Source organism: Bactrocera dorsalis, chromosome 1 (genome assembly GCF_023373825.1).
Source record: "Bactrocera dorsalis isolate Fly_Bdor chromosome 1, ASM2337382v1, whole genome shotgun sequence".
In the NCBI taxonomy this organism is placed as follows: domain Eukaryota; kingdom Metazoa; phylum Arthropoda; class Insecta; order Diptera; family Tephritidae; genus Bactrocera; species Bactrocera dorsalis.
Window position 1 is genome coordinate 89120776 of NC_064303.1, and position 16417 is coordinate 89137192.

General features: G+C 36.4%; 1 protein-coding gene across 2 annotated transcripts in view; it reads right to left on the bottom strand.

Moving 5' to 3' along the window:
* Positions 1 to 16417, bottom strand: part of LOC105233535 (uncharacterized) — a 75463-nt gene that overhangs the window by 31690 nt on the left and 27356 nt on the right. The window contains exons 1-2 of one of the 2 annotated variants that reach the window (XM_049446359.1): positions 7886 to 7915; positions 7725 to 7825 (exon numbers count right to left, since the gene is read on the bottom strand). The exons of the other annotated variant lie outside the window; for it this stretch is intronic. The gene's annotated coding sequence lies outside the window, so the exon portion shown is untranslated. Of the gene's footprint in view, positions 1 to 7724; positions 7826 to 7885; positions 7916 to 16417 lie in introns of those variants that run through there. 2 annotated transcript variants of the gene reach the window in all.

Below are 16417 nucleotides of genomic sequence, written 5' to 3' on the forward strand. Positions count from 1 at the left end.
ATTGTCAAACCATAATTGAAATGTACATATAATAGTGGGGGCATATATTTTTGTATGCGTATATACATATGTAGGTATAAAAGAAGGAAGTAAGGGAGTTGAGGGCTGCGAATGTGTCTTCAAGAGATTTTATTGTCTTTATGTATGTAAGATCATAGTAATATATAGTGTATCCTCAACATAACGGATTGTTCACCTCATTTTAAGCCCTATCTGTCATCTGTCATCTAAACTATGTTTCGGCATACTTCTGCATCATTGCAATAAAAATAAATTTTTCAGAAAATAATGTAATTTTTATAGCAAATTTCTCTTCAAAATTAAAAAAAAAATAAATCAAAAATAATATAAAATTTTGCATACCAATATATATTTACACACAGAGATGTAGCAGGTAGTTTTAATTGCGCGTGTGAAATTGAAGAAAGGTGTGGTGGTAATGCCAGAAGAATGAGCAATCAGCTGTCGTTATTTATTGCTTTGACCTTAACCCTTGTTTTACTAATTTGCACAAATAATTAATCATTTCGATAATATTTTGAAGTTTATGTCAGCGAAAGCTGTCAGGTAGATTTATTTACAATTCGAAGCATTCAACAATTTGTTATCTATTGAGCCTTTGAAAGAAAACATTTTTAAACAAAACAAGACTGACAACGATTTCGAGTGATTTCTTGTTTTTATAGTGCAAAAATAAGTGTTTTTGGGAGAGTTGTCGGATTGAACATTTTTGATAGAATATAAATTTAAATATAGGAATATGTGGTCGGTGTGAAGTCGCTGGAGAAGAGGCTAAGTGAGCTTCTACGCGGATGTGTCGAAGCGAGGAAAGAAGTTTGGGAAAAGAGAGTCTTCAGCAAGAAACTCTCCGTAGCTTTAGACTACTGGACTGCTGTAGTGTCTTTCAGGTAGTGGTAGTGGCAAAAGTAGCAGTAGAGTTCCTGTTCCGAAATTCAACATTTTTCAGGGAAGTGAACATTGACTGCGATAGCAGAGCGGTAATACTGGCGTTGAGCTCGCTGACTGTCCACTCAAAATTAGTCCAGGAATGTTTAACCTCATCAAATATAGTATCATGCTAATTCATGACCACACTCTTTTGGTTGCCTGATCTCAGCGGAATCGCAGAAGATTGCAAAGCCACTGAACCAGTTAGAAGGGACATCCTTATCCCGCTTTCATTGGAATGGAAATGAGTTGTGTTCCCGTTGTCATCTTGCGTTCTAGCACTGAACCCATGGACCCCTTGTGCGTCTAGCAGGCATTAATTGACCTTCTTTTACGCAACTTCTTTTGGCCTAGAGTAAAACGTGAGAGGCCTAATGAACTACTTGTCCCTAGCAAAGTCGATCTTGCCACAGTCGTAGGAGTTTTACTGGATATTGTCTAATACGCATTCGTGCTATAAAGATAAAAATCCCGTCGGACACAAACTGGATGAAGGTGAGGTTGACACATCTATCCATTTTCTCGTCTATTGTTCATTGTCATTGCAAGAATGAGGTTAAAATATTTCGGTAGTCCTACAATGGGCGAACCCGGAGATGAGCCGTCTCAACAATTTCTAAAGGGTTCAAAGCGCTTCGTTCATTTATTAGGTCTTTATGATTCAGTTTTATAGGATTTCCAGGTACCACTACCGACCGGCTGGCCATAGTGGAATCCAAGTGAAACCTCTGTTAGGATCTACCTTTTAAACTAACTTTAAATACGCGTCCGTTTCATCTTCCTAGTGGGATTATGGTGAGATTGACTTTTTTATTCAGTAGATCAAATTTTGAGTTCTCTGAAGGTTTCCTTTTGTCAAAATTGTCTTCTCAATTTTGATCAGAGATATATTAATACTGGCGGATAACAGATATCAAGGTACAGGTAGGTATCAAGGTAAAGTTTCTACTTTCAGAAATTTTGTGATTTTCTCTGACGAATTTGAACCTTTTCATCGAAATTGTGCAAGCTTAAGGTAACATTTTTCTATAATCTTTTTTTGTTGTTTCTAACTGTTTTGTTTGAAAGATGTTGATTTAGATACCAGACAAAACAAAAAAGGAATGAACAATGTATAGATCTTCTTATATCTTCTTCATTATTGGCGAAGACACCGTTGTTCCTTTGCGCTGTTTGGCGGCAATTAGAGATCCCAGTATAGCCAGGTCCTTTTCTTTAGAATCGACTGGAGGTCTTATTCTGCTTTCCCAGGTGGGTATGGCGTCGAGTACTCTCAGAGCTGGAGTGTTTTCATCCATTCGGACGACATGATCTAGCCAGCGTAGTCGCTGTCTCTTAATTCGCTTCTGCTTAGCTACTCCAGGTAAATTTTCTACTTCTTTACTTGGTTCAATAGTATACCCCTATAAAAAACTGTTGATTCCTTCATGATGATTGGTACAATAACCAATGTACAGTATATCTCAATAAGATTCCCCTATGCGAGTAAAATCAAACTTCAAACACAAAATTGTTTACTTTTTCAAAAATTACAAATTTATACACCAGCATAACGGTTAATAATATATAGATGCTATAAAAATGTTTATATGTGCATACATAGTTATTTGTAGCTTAGTTTGTAGTTAGGTAACTGCAAAAAGTCTGAGTCTAATGGTTTATGCATGGCTCATACAATAAGCATTTGACATTTTTTCTTAAGTTTTTTTGTGTGCAAAAGTTGCGGGTTGAAAATGTGGTTGCAACAGTGGCACAATTGTGGTCAAACACGTTTTTGCCCAATGCAGTGGTGTGTGTGTGAGTACGCCCTGTAGGGAAATTAGACCTTCAACCAACTACTTCCATTTTCTGTACTGAGGATTGCTACAGTTTACTAAATGTTAGTCAAGATTGATAATAAGAATATATAAAGGCAAGTTTGGAAGTGGAGAGTTTAAGAACTAATTTAGGAAAGCCATCTGTTCAGCAGTCTTGGCTGAGAGTGACAGCAAGGGTTCGAAAATTTAACCGATGCCTTTGACAATAATTTATGCAAAATTCCTATCATTCGGTTTGTATTACAGCGATGTACTATTGTGGTCCGTTCACAAAAATTTCTTCGAAAATTGCACCGGTGTCTTGAAAAATCACCTATGCTAAATATCTTGAAGATATCTCCTTCTTTACAAAAATTCGATTCCGGTAATTCCCTTTATATGACAGCACGCCGGTGCCATAGTCCATGAAAACTCGGACAAAGAAAGCGCTATAAGCATAAACGTAGAAAAGGAAGAAGGCTTTCTTTGCTCTCCTGAGCAGATGACCAAGACTTAAAACTTTGGAGGAGGGGCAAGAGAGGGCTCCGAAAGAAGCCAAGCAAAGAGAGTTTGAAAGCAAAAGCGGGATCCAAGGCGGCGGTCGGAATATGCAATCATCTCGAAGGCAAGTCCAGCCTGAAAAAGGAAGAGTTGAAATGGCTGACTTGGGCCAGAGAGGAAATGAAGAACGGCCGGGCACACTTCGCTCTCGTAAGTGGTGTAGTGCTTCGTATCCGTCGTATGCTAATCGTATCGCATATCGCGCAGAAGTGCCTTGAGAAGCAGGGCAGCTGTGAAAAGTATTGCTAGAGGGACAATGAAATAGTGGACGAGATTGTCAAGAATGGTGTTCAGCTAACAACTGAAAACGTAATCAATATTGGGAAACCCATGCATTGTCTATACGACGACCTGGACAGAAGCATGGTAAAGAGAATCAAAGTCTGATGGAAAGAGCCACCTGAATGCAAAACTAAAAAAGGCATATGTAAAACGGTAGATCGGAAGTACACAAAATTCATATTGGCATTCGACAGAAGAGACTGTAGGAACATGATCGGAAATTAACTGGTCACTGTCTGGTGGCATAATGAGACTGACAGATCGAGAAGACTTCCGTAAATGCTTAAAGAAAGGTAACAGGGAAACAACGGAGTACTTGTCCCGTATTGGCAAGACGCTGTAAGCATCGGGGGTCTCCACGATATGATACACCGGAGTAGGTATCGATAGTGAGGCTACAGAGTCTGTTAAAATTCACGTCAATCGCAGGCATCTTAAAAGATCATGAACCTAATAACTAAACTCTATCTGGTATCGCAAAGGACCAAAACTGGTCTATGCGTGTCTCATTGAACTACGAGATTAACCTAGAAAAGAGCGTGTGCTAAAATTCAGATCGATATCTTTCGTAACTGCTGACAGACGGATGGACTGATAGACGGACTTGGCTAAATCAACTCAGGTTTTCACACTGATCAATTACATACATACATATGTATATGTTTTTTAGGGTATCTAACGTTACACCCCGTGTGCCAAACTAATACCCTGCTCAGAATGTAAAAACACAGATTTTTCTTACATGGCTTATAGGCAGGCGTAAAACTCTATCTATGTATGTGTGCGTGTGGCGGCAACAAAGCCATCGGAGTGGCATAATGGTTTGGGGGGCTTGGCGCATTTTTTGGCGCGTGCACTTGCATTGACTGCATTAAGTTGTGGGTGTAAATATGTTACTGTGCCACACACACACACACTCGCACATACATATGTACATACATATTTTATGCACAAACTGAGCCATTTATGTCAGGTAATTTGCGGGCGCTTATACTTGTTTGCAACTAAGCAAGAAATAAAATCAACAGCAATAACAACAACAACATCTTGATATGGCATGAAATGAAATATGTAGGGGTTCAATACATAAAAAACGCAACATTTTTGTTCCGCATTTGAGCGGGCTACACGCCTATGCATGTGTGTGTGTGTGGATATGTTGTCAAAAAGGGAAAATAAACTTTTGTAAACTAAATGGCCGCTATGCACGAATCATTTCTTTGACTAGGAAATTGTCAAATTTCATAAATTTCATTTTCTGCAAGCAAAAATTTGCTGAGCCACCACAATAATACCGTTATTACACAAAATAATGGCGTAGGCCATAGACCGGCGCACCGATTATACCACCTCCCTTTGACCCAAAATATGCACAATTAATTGTATGTAGCTTGTAATTATCGTTGGCAAATTTAATACAAAAGCTTCGCTGGCATTTAACCGCAATTGTGTGGCTGGCTAGATGGATGGGCTTGCACGCCTCGAGATGCATATAAAAATAAACCTACACAAAATAAAGTATATATGTATACCTACATACGTATCTACTAATGTCAGGCGACTGGTATTTCTTTATCTTTTGGCGCAAATCAAGAGATTTGTAGCTGTGCGCGGTATTCTGGAGTGGCAGTCATGCGAGCGCATAGCCACCGTCGCCATCACAGATGGCGTAACCTGTCATCGTGCTGTCGCTGATTGTTTGTGTGCGGGTCTCTAGAGCCGGCGCACACAGCCACAGTCAAATTCAAAGTATTTTCTCGTAATTTGGTAATTCAAGTCTTCAACATTGTATGAACTCGTACATAATATGCATTTGAGTGTGTAAAAATGTGCGCTTATCTCCATTAATTTTGGCTGACGCGCAGTCACACGGATAATAACAAGCACAGAAAGAATATTGTTGTTGCTGTTGATTTTCCACACCTAAAAATTGCAGTTAGCTTTGATGGCATACAAAATCTTGGTACTCACTCACTTACTTAGTCGCGGCAACATTTAGTTTGGCAATTACGGTACAAATACCCGACCTCAGTGCTGTCGCTTCGCAGCAATTGCTAAGGCATTGGGTACAGCAACAAAAAGAAGAATCTTAATGTGAAGATGTCTGCTGCGCAGGCGCAGTCATACTCGCCCGCTACGAATGCATTAACATTTATACAACAACAAAAAGTGACAAATAAAAAATAAACTGAATTTAGTTGCACTTTGTAATAGCGGTTTTATGAATATTTAGTGGCGCATGGCAACTTATTAGTCATAATGCACGCCAGCGTGTTTCGTGACTTTTTATTTAAACAAACTTTGTGATTAAAATTTTATTATATTAATCTGATTGATATGCTGATTATCTACAGATCTGGAATATTAAAGTTTGGTGAACTGTTAAGGGGGGTATTCTAGTCTAAATATAAAAAAGAATTAAATTTTTTATGTTTTCAATGTTTAAGGGATTGTATGGGTTTACAGGTTTCAAAAAATCGAATTTTGGTATATGGTCCACAATTTTGAAAATGATCCGAGTAATAGTTTCGGAGATACAGCCCCGAGAACTTGTGCGCTCGAAGCTAGCTAGGCTAAGTCCGCCGTCTTTAACACGCGTTCTTCTCAAAACTCTGTTTTTGAAGTCGATTGGCAAGATTTATCGAGAACTCTTCATGAAATTTTAGACAGGGTTTGAGATACAATACATAAAGACTTAGACGAAGGATTTTTGTCGATTATAACTATTTGAAAAAATATGTGGCGAAATTTTCACTGAAATTTTCATTTTTTTGTATAAATGTCTTAAAAAATCCAATTTTTTTCCTTCGTTCAAGTTCTATGTTAATGTTTTAATTCAAACAGGTATTTTTTCTACTTTAGATGATTTTGTAAGGAGTTATCCTGCCAACGCGGGCGCATCGAGGGGTCAAGATTCAAGATTAATATTTTTTAGCTTCAGCTTCCTCCTAGCAACCTGAAATCGTGGGTATGAACACGTGTTAAATTTTTTGAGACCCCCACTTTATCAGTAGCTAAGTTTTGAATTTTGTTTTTGGTTTTTTGATTTTTTCCTGTATTCTAGTAATGTTAATAATTTTTTACACTTCAATAATTACTTGAAATGCATATCTATATTTATCGAATTACCAGCAACTGACAGAAAAATTATAATAAATAATCGCGTATTTTTTATATCAATCGTCTCTTGTTCTGAAAAAAAGAACCGGCAGTTACCGGAATTATAGTAATTTGTAAGTATCTACCTACCTAAAAGATCTTAATTTGATAAATACACCGTCCACATAGTATTTGTAGTAATTTACCAACATTAACTAAAAGTGCCACAATCAGCCATCAATTAATTTATAAGCACCATAAACTCGCAAGAACTTTGCAAAATTTCAGATAAATAACTCAAAAACTGAAAGATTAGTTTACTTATATACAGATAGATAACGAACAGACAAACGAACATAGCAAAATCCCAGATCAGCGCATAATAATATACATACATACGTCTGACTATAATTATGGCCAAAAGTAAGATGTATTGGGCCTTAACCACGTTTACAGCACTGTTATACTAATTCACTTTACATTAATTACTTCGATAATAAGTTAAGACATTGAAATTGAATCATAATTATATATATGTAACTTGTAATATATAAATTCATTAGAATTAGTATAAAAATTCATTATAAATTTATCAAAATAATCCACATCTTGTCACTGTCGCGGTTAACAATTGATTTAAACATGTACATATATACAAACTATATAATTATATTTTTATACCCGGATTCAATATTATGGTTGACTATTTAAAATTTATACCGTATTACTCATTAAAATATTTGATATTAAATACTTTTTCACAGGTAATAAAAAAATGCAATATCATTAATTTATTGTGGCAACAATTTTTTCGCGAAAGAACTTTCATTCGCGTTTTTTCCACGAATACCTATTTATTTCCGTCATTTTAGTTCTTGTTTTTTTATTCCTTCCATATACACTAATATTAACTAACCTAGTAAATACATTCACATTATTCACTTGCTTACTTGTTATTGTTGTGATTCTGTCTACTCATAACCACATCATTCGTGCACGAATTCAGCTGCCATAATTTACTCTCACTTTCGTACTTACCCTAGTCAGCTTCCTTACCGCATAACTTCATCCAACCATTCATGCAGTTGTTGTTGTTTTGCCTCAATATCATGTCATCATATGGCTGACAAATTCATCAGCTAGTCGGTTTTAAAAATACATTAGCAAATTTTTACATAAAAAATAAGTCACTAGCTTACTTGGTTTTGTTGTTGTCCTTTATGCTCATACAACAAATGATGAGAGCACTAATTCTCTTTCTTTAAATTACGCACACTCGCTAGTTTCACACTGAATCGTTGCCAAAATTCGCACCCTCACAATAATTTTTGGCAATAAGTGCATGCAAACATCTATGCATGCACATATACTTGGGTATACATATGTGTATGATCACCTAACTAGCGCTCCACTGCCGGTTTAGGTTATGTTCTTGGTTAGCCTTTTGCGCAAGCACAGTTTGATTAAAATTGTGTATTTATGTAACTAATACTTTTGTTTTACTTTTATCATTCACTTTTATGATTAAATTACTGCCGAAGTTGTTTATAATTATATAATTACTAATTTAAGAATTATTTAATAAAAGAATCTTAATCTCAATCAACGAATTTCAACGACTACCGTTTAACTGCTGATTCACTCGTTAGTTGAAGCGGAACTGGCGAGATTTATTGCAAGAAGCGTATGAAGGGTTGCATATCCCTGCTTAATAATATTTCGAAATTCATCAATAAAACTAATAGAAAAAATTTTAATTAATTAATTAAATTATAACGATTTTCGTTAACCAAAAAATACAAAAAAAGAAACGAAATTAAAACAACCCTGTGAAAAGTTTGGAGAAAACTATAAAAGTCTTCCGGGAAAAAAAAATAACATATGTATGTATGTATATGTACAGTTTTACATAAACAAATTAATCATTTATTTCCAATGCAATTTGCTTTATATATTTTTGAAAATAATTTCATTTTATATAAAAGGTTTAATATTTAAATATGTATAAAATGCAACCCTTTTCCGTTTCCCTTACTATTCTCGCTAGTTCCGTTCTGGCGAATGACTCAGCTGTTGACAATGACAAGTCATTTTAATTTGTGGAATTTAAAATTCTTAACCTGAAATAAAGTGTGCAGTGAATTTATTAAGAAAATTTTTGAGTTTTGTTAATTTTAGTGATCAATTATATAATAAGTAACAAGTGCATTAAATATATAATATTGTATTTAATCCACATATAATCTAAGTGTACAATAAAAGTATGTGAGTGCAATAAAAAAGGCTATGAGCTAACAAGCACGTCTTTTTAGGTGAATCGTTTTTAATATAAATGTGTAATTTTACATTTTTAATAATAGTAAGTAACCAAATTGTTGAGAATATAATTTTTCTTGTATTATATTATATTATATTTTATATTATAATTTCTTGTTTACGTTTACGCATTATAGCAGGCGTATGCTCACGGGTGTCTCTATGGTTGCAGTTGCAAAGTGGAGTAAGCCGGCGCAGTATTGGACGCTCTCTGCTGGTATGTACAAACATTTATTTATTCTTTTTATATTAAACCCTTTTATTTAATACCTGTGAATATACACCCACAATATATATGTATAATATCGATGGTAGCTACTTTCGAGAAAGTTTGCGAATATATATTTATATATGTACATATATTTAAGATAGATCAATGAACCACTTTGTCAATAATGTTGGATTGGAAATCTTCTAAAATTAAAAACTCTACAAATTTAAGCACTTGAAGCTATTTTATACTATATATTCGTTTATAATAATCCTGCAAAGAAGTTCTTAAGAAAATTCGGTTGTTTCATTAAAAAGGTACAACTTTTTTTTGACGGAGTCGGTTCCTAAAATCGCCCTGTCCGATAATTTTCTTAATGAAGTTTAATTGGTTTATTATATCTGAAATATACTTGCTTCTTATCCTTGAAATATCATAATCAGACGGTAGATTTTGGTAGCAAATTTCATTGTTTGTTTCAAACTTCTTAGGTGAACTTCATAACTATTCCATTCGCAAACCGAAATTAAACGTTATAACTTCGATTATAATAACATCGCTATTTTATTCGTGTACATATATACATAAATTTTTGTATATCTGAATGTATCTAATATTTTAAAAAATATATATGTAACTAGCTCCACTCCTTACTGAAACAACAGAATGGCAATTCAGTCAAATTATACGCTTTTCAAGACGATTTGTTCCCAATTACTTTGCTATGTTAGATTAATTGCTTGAATGGTATAAGATCGTCAGTTTCTTTAAAGCTAAAAAGGCATTCATTATTCAGCTTTCAACAACAAAAGCTTGCAAGAGCGTCTGAGACACCTACAATCAAGACTGCCCAAATTGTTTTGACTCAAAAACGAAGTCATTATTATTTAAATCCACTAATTAAACCGCTGTGAGAAATTAGGCGTTGCATAATGTGTATAAATGTTTACTTTGTTGCTTTCATGGAAATTTTTTAAAGAGTGCATTTTGAGTACTTCCCATTTTATGTCTACTTGTGTATTTACATAAGTGTTATAATAAAAGTATTTATCAACTTATATAAGTATTAGCAAAATACAGTTGTGATCATATTTTTGGGGAACCCTAGTACCATCCGTTATACGTGGTGTATTAAAAAATAACGGGAATTCTTGCTTTTTGAAGAAAATATTTATTAATTTTTCTATATTTATATTGTTGCCTTCAAATTATTTCTTAAACGATATTATGGACTTCTGCCAGTGGTTATTTCGTTCGTTGAAATACTTCTCAAACTCGATTTTTGGGAGAGAAATCGATGCTGGATTGTCCGCATTGATTCTTCAACTTGTTCTTCGTTCCAAATGCGGCAATTTTCCTTGTTAACATGCCCATTGATCCAAAAATCATCATCACTGAACGAAATGTGGCTCGAAAACGTCGGATCTTCTCGGAAGTTTTCAAAAGTTCATAGAGCGAAGCATTGCTTTTTGGAAAGTTCGAGCGGCTTCAGTTCTTACATAAGTTGTATAGCTGTATTTTCTTCGCTTTCAATTTAAGATCTCGACGTAAAATGCTCCAAGTTGTTCCATACATCAGTCCGAGTTGGTGCGAACGGAGTGGAATCGACTCTCCACGATGTTCGTGTAAGCATTCAGCTACGGCTGCTACATAATATTTTCTTCACATTGTGCTGGACGTGATCCATTCGGTCGAATATTATTCAATAGTAAATGTTGTTCAGTTCAATCTTTTATAAGAGTGTACAGCTGCTGGCGTATGCCGATGATATTGATATCATCGGTCTCAACACACGCGCCGTTAGTTCTGCTTTCTCCAGACTGAACAAGGAAGCAACGCAAATGGGTCTGGCAGTGAACGAGGGCAAGACGAAATATCTCCTGTCATCAAACAAACAGTCGTCGCACTCGCGACTTGGCACTCACGTCACTGTTGACAGTCATAACTTTGAAGTTGTAGATAATTTCGTCTATTTAGGAACCAGCATTAACACCACCAACAATGTCAGCCTAGAAATCCAACGCAAGATTACTCTTGCCAACAGGTGCTACTTCGGACTGAGTAGGCAATTGAAAAGTAAAGTCCTCTCTCGACGAACAAAAACCAAACTCTATAAGTCGCTCATAATTCCCGTCCTGCTATATGGTGCAGAGGCTTGGACGATGACAACAACCGATGAGTCGACGTTGCGAGTTTTCGAGAGAAAAGTTCTGCGGAAGATTTATGGTCCTTTGCGCGTTGGCCACGGCGAATACCGCATCCGATGGAACGATGAGCTGTACGAGATATACGACGACATCGACATAGTTCAGCGAATTAAAAGACAGCGGCTACGCTGGCTAGGTCATGTTGTCCGGATGGATGAAAGTGGAGAAGGACCTGGCCTCGCTTGGAATATCCAATTGGCGCCACGTAGCGAAGAGAAGAAACGATTGGCGCGCTGTTGTTGACTCGGCTATAATCGCGTAAGCGGTGTATACGCCAGTAAAGAAGAAGAAGAAATGTTGTTCAGGTTTAAGTCTTTCCATCATAAAATGCCAAATACTGAATAAAAAATAGAGGCTATTGGAAAAAGTAACTCTACTAGCATCACCCGTTATATACTTTTTAGGGTCTCTGACGTTTTTTTGCAGCACAAACTTTTTAGCAAACCTAATATACCTTAATCATGGTATAAATACTGCTCTTTCACCTATTCCCGCTAGATTATGCTCTCTCTGCCTCTTTCTTGTCATTGACCATCCGTCGTATTTTTCTAATAAAAAAAAAAATGCCGCCCAATCAAAACAAAATTATCATATGTAAATACATATAATTGTAGGTGCCAAATTAGTATTAAAATAAAATAAAATATTGCTTAATGAATTAATTTCAATTTCACACTGGCATAAATTTAGTTTGTCTCTTCTACATCCGCGCCGCGTATGAAACTTTCGCCTAAAAAATTTATTTAATTTGTCGAAAATTTGCATACCGATAATATTAATATGGACACTACTTTACACAAAATCGAAATATCTTTTCAATTGAACATACATACACACATACATACATATGTATGTACATACAAACATGGCTTCGCTGCAGATGAGTCGATAGGCATGTAAATTGTAGGAAACATCACTCCCATTAATCTAAGGAAAGTCGCTTGAGTGCCATTTGTTTCGATCTCATCGCTGCTGTGATTGGAAATAAATCAATTGCATTGATGTGAAGACGCGAAACGCCAACCTGTGGGCTCATTCGTTTCGCGATCGCACTGAATATCATGCAAGTCGGTGCCGCATCGGCGAGACGCGACTTCACTTGTCGGCATGTGTTGACTGGTGCCTGCGTTGTGTGTGTGTTTGTGTGTGAAGCGCCACGCTGATGATGTCAGTGTTTGAAATGCAATTGTTGTTGCTACTCAGTATGCGTTTGTTGTTTATGCATGCCTTGTTACCGTTACTATTACTTTAATCGTTAAGTTGTTTTGTTGTTAATTGTGGAAATTTACTTTTATTTCTTATGCACTTATTTTGTTTTTGTTTCTAAAAGTCAATAGTGCTTGCTGACTTATTTGGCATATATGTATGTATGTATGTATACACACATACAGGTATATCAACTTATACGAAACAATTAAAGCGTGATGCTCACGAACAATTGAAGGTGTGTTGCGGTGTTTTCGTAGCTGCGCTTGATTTTTTCTGCAGTTTCTTGAGTGTGCATGTTTGTGCTTGTATTTGACATGAGAAATTTTGTTGCCTGACATTTGAATTGAGACTTAAATCAAGTTGATACTTCCGTTTCTGTGCACTCGCCTCGTTTAGTAAAGATACACAGGTCATGTATTTTCAGTTGTTAGCAAATGTTATATTTTTTAAGTATTAATGGATCATACCACAGCAAATTAAGTTTAAGTTAATAATTTTAAGAGAACAGATTTATACACACATACATACATATGTAAGTATGTACATAAGAAATCTCCTCTCTCCTCATACCAAATTTTCATGTAAAAGATATTTATGCACTGAAACGCACGTATTGACTTTTAATCCGCTTAAGAGTGTCAATGTCAATAAACTTACATATTTTATTGCTACTTTGAAGATCCGTAAATATTTTTAAAATAACTAGGAAAAATCACGGCAGGCTTTTAAAATGTGTCTTATTGTATATTAACTACTGGACTGTTATACCAAAACAAATAGCGAGTGATCCAAGTAGAGATACTTTTTGAATGGTCTTTTTTGAAAGATCGCGCGTGAGTCGTGTAAAGCTGTCATGTTATTCTTGTTCAGTATTGTTTGACATTCCATCTTGAAAAGACTTACGCCTGAAAAACGTTTACGAATCGTTCAACTTTATTACGAAAATTCAAGTTCTGTTAAGAATGTGTTTCGCGTGCTTCGCTCAACTTATGGCCAACCTAATCGACCTACTGAGCTTACTATTCCATCGCCCATCTTGAGATCCAACATGCATTATTGGATAATATTCGACCGAATAAACCACGTACGAGTACAGCACGTAGTAAAGAGAATATACCAGTCGTAACTGAGAGTGTACACGAGATGATTCAGCGCCGTTCACAGCAACTCGGACTGACGTATGGAACGATTTGGCACGACCTTCCAAAGCGAAATTGCTTTGTTCTATACATATTTAGGCTCTTGAAAAGTTCTATTAATATTTGGCCAACTACTTATTTGCTGAAGTGAAAGTTTTCTCTAAACTTACAAGGATCGATTTTTTACTGCCTACTTTAAATGTATAATGGTATAATAAAAATCGCAGAAAAATACATTGAAGTCCATTATATGGATATCTGCATATTATAATTCTCCAGGGCGAAATCTACACTAAGAGTATTGAATTAGTCGGTTCGTGGTCGGCTTCAGCCTTTCATGCCGCTTATTTTATTTATGAAGACAGATTTATTATATCTTAGCCACATCAATACAATTCGGTTTTCTATAAAAATTGCAAGCTATTTACACCCATCTGAATCTCATAGATATATAGCCAAAAATTCATTGAGGTTTTGCACTGCGATTTATATCTATTGTGCCCTCTCCTATGTCAAATATGGTCACAAAGGTCCAGCACTGTGAACAGTTCCAGGAGCTTGCTGTGCGCGATGGAGGTGATGTGATCCTTATCCAAATATTATATATGGGTCCTAGGGCTTTGAAGCTGCTTCCACAAACTGCTGGGCAATCTGGAATCTGATGTTCTGGAGTTTCCGGTTCCACAAAACCGGTGTTGGACAAGTGTTTCTGGAGCCTGCAGTGCCCAGTATAGAGCGCGACAATAAGACGGAGTTTGTCTCGGAGGAGGTTGATCATATTTCTAAACTTTACTAGGTTGTAACTTCCCAACAGCAGCTTGCGTGGCGCATTCCTGTTGCCTGGTGGTAGTGGCGTTCTCTCCCCACCCTCTCCTCCGTGTGGAGCAACTCTATGGTGTGGCACTCGACAGCGAAGCATGGTTCTGCTACATCGCATTACTTACTCATTGACTTAAGTTGTCATGCAATGGAGAATTTTGTAGAATGATCTTGGTCTACGAGCTTACAAAATCAGCCTCGTTCAAGAATTGAAGCCGAACGACCACCAAGCATCTCGCACGTTCGGCGTATGGGCCCAAAACGAACCCAAACAATAGAGATGGGCCCCGATGCCGGATTTTGTTGGCATACGGCCACTATTGCAAAGATCGTTGAAGACATGCCTCATTCTGGACGACCTTCGTCCTCTTCAACTGATCCAAATATCAAAAAAGTGAAAATTATGGTGCTTGAAAATCGTCTGGCAAGTGTTATAGAGATGGAAAGAGGGCTCGATATATCTCGCGAGTCCGTTTAAATAATTTTGGTGGATATTTTAGCTCGACTCGTCCTGATAAAACTGAATTAACTATCATATTTAATAGATTTGGCTCCGTGTGATTTTTTCTAATTCCTCAAATTGAAATTGCCGCTCCGTGAAATCCGTTTTCAGTCGTTCGAAGAGATAATTCGCTGAAGGAGCTGAATGAGAACCCAAAAAATGCTTATGAAAAGTGTTTCGAGGACTGGAGAAATTGTTGTCATATGTGCATTACATGTGGTAGGGATTACTTTGAAGGCGACTAAATAAATATTGAAGAATAATAAAATATTTCGCGTTTTATGTTCAATTTTTATTTATATTATTCTTTTGCAAGATTTTGTATAATAAAGCTAAATTCTTGACCATAACTTTAAATTACATGAGATTTATTTCTTAGCATCTCTAAAAAATACCCTCCACATAAGTATGTACATATGTCTGTACAACTAATATTATGTAATCCCAAATGTTAATAAACTGTCACAGAGAAATCCTTATTAATAAAGATAAATTGAGGCTTAACACATACATACATAACTGCCTGAGATGACCATTGTCCATTAACTAGCCAATTCAAATGGTTTTATATAAGCTTATACATATGTATGTGTATCTAGTTGTCTGTGTGTTAGTGTAGCGAGGCATTTCGCGTTTTTTAATGCAAAATGTGCATTTGACTATTTTGCATTGAAGTTAGAAGTCATCTATCACAACAGACGTCCTTTTTTGACAGCAGACAAAGGGGCACAATGAGCACGAAAATACAAGTTTGCGCTTAAAACAACAACACCGTTATATGGGGTGATCTAATTGTACATGCAACAAATACAGCCTCTGCAAAGCAAGCTGCAGCGCTATGTGTATGTATGTGCGTGTGTGTGTTGGTGAAGGTACTTGTGTTTGCATAAGTGCGTGCAAAATTTTTTCAACCCCTTACCAAATCACGAGCATTGCCGTTCGGCCAAGCGTGTAAAATATCTGACAGCTACATGCAGATGAGCTTGTTTGTTGGTATTGTTGTTGGCCGTAGAACGTGCATTGAACCGGTGGGCTGATAACCCAGTTTTTGTTTACCCTCAGCACATAAAAAACTAATAAAGGCAAAAAAGCGAGTGCGCATGCGCACAAGCGCACACACATACATATGCAGCTTGGATGTAGACAGTGGCGACTGACAGTTACAATGCATTTGACACGAGATCATCAATTTTCGCTGTGCAAAAGGTGTTTTTTCTTTGTATTTTGGTAAGCGCATGCGCAAAATGCCTGTGTGTCGGCGCTGTCAGTTGCGCATGCGCACACACAAAAAGCATTACATTCTAGCCAAGGCAGGCGCAATTTGTCAC